Below are 5,460 nucleotides of genomic sequence, written 5' to 3' on the forward strand. Positions count from 1 at the left end.
AGGGCAATAGAGGGCCGATTTACCGAACCCACGGAGTCTTAACAACTCCGGGGGCCTATTTACCGAACCCACGGAGCTTCAACCACTCCGGGGGCCAAACGGCCTCTAGCCTCTCCCCGTCGCCGAGCACAATCCTAAGACGTATCCCTTTCCTTTGAAACTACCGAACCCGCAGAGCTTCAACCACTCCGGGGCCAATTACCGAGCCGAACCCGCGGAGCTTCAACCACTCCGGGGTCAATTGTCAGAGTCCTCTAGCGAGGATTTAAGCAGAGCTGAGCCTGGAAAACTGTCCAGCCTACACCACGACCATCTTTGGTGTAAGTAAACAATCTTTTAATCAACCATTACGCGTCCGTAACTAATTCTAGCTCACCACTGGTCTTCTTCGACCCCGCGTGCCCGGGCTGCTGGCCACAGCCCGCGTGCACAGAAACGGGTCCACATATCGCTCCCTGCTCGCACATGGCGACATGGACGAGATCAGGAGGCGGCCCGCACGTGATCCAGATAAATTCCATCTCTAGAAGGATGGAAGTAGAAGTGTGGGGAAAATCTACTCCCTTGCTCTCTCAGGTAAGGACATCCCAAGACGTTGCTACTAAACCTGAAACACAGGCCTCCAGGATCAGTTTCCTCCTGTTCCTGTAGCCCCACATACAGGAGCTGCTAGCTGTCTCTCAAAACAACAAGTGTGGGATCATCCCAACACACCCACAACAGATGTACAGCATTCACTATGACCAGGACTTAACCCGAGCACTGTGGGATAGGCACAACATCCACGAAGTTGCAAAATCCATAGCAAGTGAAGTGGCTTGATCAAAACAGAATATCTGATTTTCATGCAAGTCAAAACAGTAACATCCTGCAGTGCAATATAGATGCAAGCCAGCTGTGTAACTGTCCCTAGGATTAGTCCTGACAGAGGGACAGGAGCTTTCCTGCTTCATTGATAGTTCAGGTCTCTTTTTGGATATCTGACCATGACTACAATCCCCTCTTCCAATGCAAAAATAAAAGAAAAAGAACAGCAATGATGTTTGCATAACAGGATGTTGATATAAATGTGAAAAATATGAATAAGAAACTACAAACCAAATGAGTAACAGTTTAATGCTCAGCCCCATATGAGAGAGAGAGAGAGAGCGAGCGAGTGAGCGCGAGCACGCATGAACTATGTTTTTCACCTTCCTGAAGCATAGACTTTAAGAACAATGCCAAAAATTATGAGAGCTGGTAACACTGCAGTAGAACTAGAAAAGAAGAACCAACCCATTCTTACCAGGCCATAGGCACCCTCTCTACTCTCCACACAGCCTTATGGGTTCAGAACAAATACCTAACTAGGGCCCATTCTATCAATCTTACCTATACAACAATCTTATGAAGTTAGAAAAGCCTGTGATACTGATGGGACTTTGCATATAGTCACAGATGCTTTTTGTTAGGTCCCAAGTGAGAGTAGATTGAAAATTACTGTTCTGCATAAAGCAAAAATGGGAGGCTTCTTTCAAGCTTCTACTCAATATGAATTATGAGGCCCTGTCTATACCACATAAATGTTTGTAAAAATATACTAACAGGGCATTTATACACATGCTCCAGGAGAGAGAGAGAGAGAGAGAGAGAGAGAGAGAGAGTGTGTGTGTGTGTGTGTGTTGGGGGTGCTTTAATTAATATGCCTCTGAGTGCTGCCCTAATTGAAGCACCTAAAGCATCTCATGTATCAGCGTCCCTGTGCTGAAAAATGGCAGCGGGGGCACTAACTAAAGCTCACTGATTAATCAAGTCTTTGCTGCTTGTGCATAGGTGCCTATAGAATCTAAATGTCATTTATCTTGACTTCCAACACTACAGTGAACAGGTTGTCTACACTAGGGCTCCCTCTACCAAAATTTGAATCAATGCTAGCAATGGCAAGAAAAAAGTTTGAGAAAAAGTTCTCCAGCATAGTTTGGGAATAGAGGGGGAAAGGCTGTTTAAAAAAGACCCAAAGTTCATGAGGGTCCTTGGTTGTCAGGATAGAAATAACTTGCAATTCAGCTGCGGATATTTTTTCTTCTCAGTTCAGATAAACTTGAATATTTTAGAATTAGTTCTGGTATACAATCTTGAAGACATTTTTCAACAAGACAACATGAAAGGCAGTGATTTTTTAAAGTATACAAGTACATGGTAAACACTGAAGTCAGAAATATGCAACAAGGCAGATTGACATCTCAATGGCTCTTCAGATTGTTATAGAGCTGCACCAGAGTAACTGAAAGCATGATTTAGCCTGCAATAATATAAAATGAGTAAAGAATCCAATGCAACTTTCATGTATCCCAGGATGATTACGCAAGGTTGGCAACTAGAGAAGAAACTGTTTATTTGGAGTTTGAAAAAAAAATAGTGAAACCTTTAAATGAAAGTTTATATACACATTTCATAAAGTAGAGCCACATTAAACAAACAAACCAACCAACCAAAAAAAAACCCAACAGAATTCTACTACTAACCTTAATACAACCCCCTGCACCCTAGAATTGAAGGAATATCAAAGCTTCAGGAACAAACAAGAAATTCCAAATACTGACATTATCAAAGCAACCTCAAATCAGCCAACTTGCATAGTTCGCATTTTTCTATTCCTCTTACCCTTATTACACTGCAAACAATTATGTTGTTATAATATTATGCTTTCTTAGTAATACACTTTCTATGATGAGAGATCCTATGGGAGGGATGCGGGTACAGAAAACAGTGTATTCCTATTTACCCTTCTAGTATTTGATTCTATCATCTTAATCTACCACAGCTACTGAACTCTCTCCCCACTTAAGCAATTAAGGAATTCACTTTAATGAAGGACTTGACATAAACAAGAGCCACTTCAGGAGATGATGACCAGGTTTTTTTTGGTTCATTCATTTTCTCCAGGGATGATCTAATGTGAGAATGAAAAGTAGGAGACTGCAGAAGTTGCTGGTGCTGAGTACACATAGAAATGAAGCTACTTCCTCCTCCTGTCCCTCAAGAATAAACCCTATTTAACTTTGCATAACATGAAAGTAATCTCAGCCAGGAGCTGTCAGACACTTACAGTTTAATTTCAAGCTATAATGGTAGTAGTTTTTCTTGAGTTACTTGAGAAGTGCTCCATTTGTATTGCCGACAGACAAATGTGCATGTGAGGACCCCAAACAAGTGCAATTTCATACACATAAGTAATTAAAAAGGTGAAGGATAATGTTCCAAAAAAGGGTAACGTTCCAAACCAAAGCAAACACCTTTGAAATACAACAGGACGTAACAGAACATTTCTGTTTTGGAATTCCACTCATCACTCCATTTTCTGGCAGGTACAATAACCATATACCATCATCTCATTTCAAAAAGAGAAGAAAGATTATTCTTCTCATCTTCTAGTAGCTTACAAAACTCACAAGCAGTTGCTGTAAACCTGTGGAGCAAAACTTGTTCTCATTTTACTAGGGCTGTACTAATTTACAGGCCAAGACACAATAAGGAAGTTTAACAGAAAAAAAGACAACTAAAGGAATAAGAGAAAGCGAAAGAGCAAGAACATGCACTTAAACTAGTGGCCCCAATCTTGCTTTAAATCAGCCCCACTAAATTTGGTTAACTATCCCAAGTTAAGTAGATGTGTGTTTACAGGGTTTGAGTTTACATGAATAACTTGCTGATTCTGACACGCCTTTTAGTAGGATGTGGCTTTTTTGTTGTCTAAAATATCAGCAAGAGCGAGACTGCAAATGATTACATAAAAGACGGACAGCAAGCCAAAAAAAGGAAGGTTTTTTTTAATAATTTGACTAAACTCAAATAAGGAACTTGATTTATTGATGGCGGCAAATCAAAGTGGTATTAGTGTGCCAAAAGAACTTGCATTTTGTCCCAATCATTCACTGTGCTCTCGGAGGCATACACGTAACACTACCTAATCTCACTTTCAAGTCATGGCCTGAATTCTAAAAATTCTGTTGCGCAATGATACCTGGAAAGAAGAGATCAGCCAACAGACATCAAGTTACTACGTTTCTACATGGTTTACGTTTGTAGAGCAAAGGCAAGGAAGTTAGAGTCTTAAGAAATTAAAGGGACTCTGGAAAGTCCTTAAGAAAGGAAGGTTGCTCAGAAGGTCCCTGAATAGTCATCTCGTGCACACACCGGGCTCCTCCTCTGTAAAGAGGAGAACAAATGTCTGCTTGGTTTCTTCTACAAAATCCCCATGAATGTTTTTTTACCAATGGGACCTGGCCATTTGAGTTCCTGTCACAGGCATAATACATAGTCACATCGTGAGTACTTATTTGCCTTGATATGCAAGTACATCTCTGTATCACTGCAGACTCATAGACACGAGGGTTAGAAGGGACCTCAGGAGGTCACCTAGTTCAGTGGTTCTCAACCTTTTCCGTACCAGGATCCATTTGTAAACATCAAAGGCCAGTCCCAACCCGCTGCCCCCCATCCCCAGGCCCCAGCCCCTCAGTGTGTGGGGCAGGGGGTAGGTGTGTGGAGAAGTGAGGGGGAGTCAAGCCACTGCCAGCCTGCACGGAAGAAGCCACAGTTTCCCATGTTTTTCTCCTCTAAAGGGGAATGCATTTTTAAAGTTTGTTCACGACCCTTTTACCATGAACGACGTGTGCCCACAGAGGCTATGGGGGCATGGCGACCACATGCAGGCGGTGGCGGCCGCCAGCATGGAGCTCCCACAGGTGGCCGTGGTGGTGGAGGGGGTGGCAGGGGGTGGTGGCCAGTGGCAATCAGCGGCCGTCTGCAAACACCACTGGCACTGTTGGCAGTGGGGGGGTGGCAAGTGGCGACCACCCGCAGGCACCACCAGCAGCGCTGGCCTTTCTGTGGGTGCACCGCCAATCTCAGGGGGTGCGCCCCCTCCACATCGCCAATGCCTTTCACATACTCTTGCAACCCACTTTTGGGCCACGACCCACGGGCTGACAAATGCCGATCCAGGCCAGCCCCCTCCTCAAAGCACGACCAGCGCCAGCTCGAGCATCCCAGCCCTCACCCACCCCATGGGAAGGGATGAAACTACTTGGGCAGCAAACGCCCGGGGAGGGAAGGGAGAGAACCTGCGCGGATGAGCCCCAAAAGGTGCCCGTCGCCTCGCCCCTCACCAGGAGACCTCCGGGTCCTCTGCAGGCTCCCGCAGCGGCAAGTTGGCCCCAGGTCTCGGAGCTCCCCCTCGTGCCACGCGGCTCCGGCTACTGGAGGGAGCCAGGAAGTTACTTGCTGCAAAGCCCCGGGGGAGTCCGAGTCCGAGCCCTGGCTCCCATCTCCGCACCCGGCCGCTCCGGGTCGGGGCTCAGGCAGCGCCGTAAGCGCCTCAACCCAGCGGCGCGCCAAGTAACTTGGAGGGGGCGGGGCGGGGAGCTGGGACCGCAGCCCGGCACCGGCAGCTCTGCCGCAGCGCCCCGCGCCCCACCT

The 5,460-nt window shown here is 45.9% G+C and overlaps 1 protein-coding gene across 1 annotated transcript in view; it reads right to left on the bottom strand.

Annotated features, from left to right (window-relative positions):
• Nucleotides 1–5,286, bottom strand: part of CHST9 (carbohydrate sulfotransferase 9) — a 191,792-nt gene extending 186,506 nt beyond the window's left edge. The window contains exon 1 of the mRNA XM_025214178.1: nt 5,151–5,286. The gene's annotated coding sequence lies outside the window, so the exon portion shown is untranslated. The remainder of the gene's footprint in view (nt 1–5,150) is intronic.
• Nucleotides 5,287–5,460: the final 174 nt, after the last annotated feature.

The sequence above is a fragment of the Alligator sinensis genome, unplaced genomic scaffold, assembly GCF_000455745.1.
Source record: "Alligator sinensis unplaced genomic scaffold, ASM45574v1 scaffold117_1, whole genome shotgun sequence".
Classification (NCBI taxonomy): domain Eukaryota; kingdom Metazoa; phylum Chordata; order Crocodylia; family Alligatoridae; genus Alligator; species Alligator sinensis.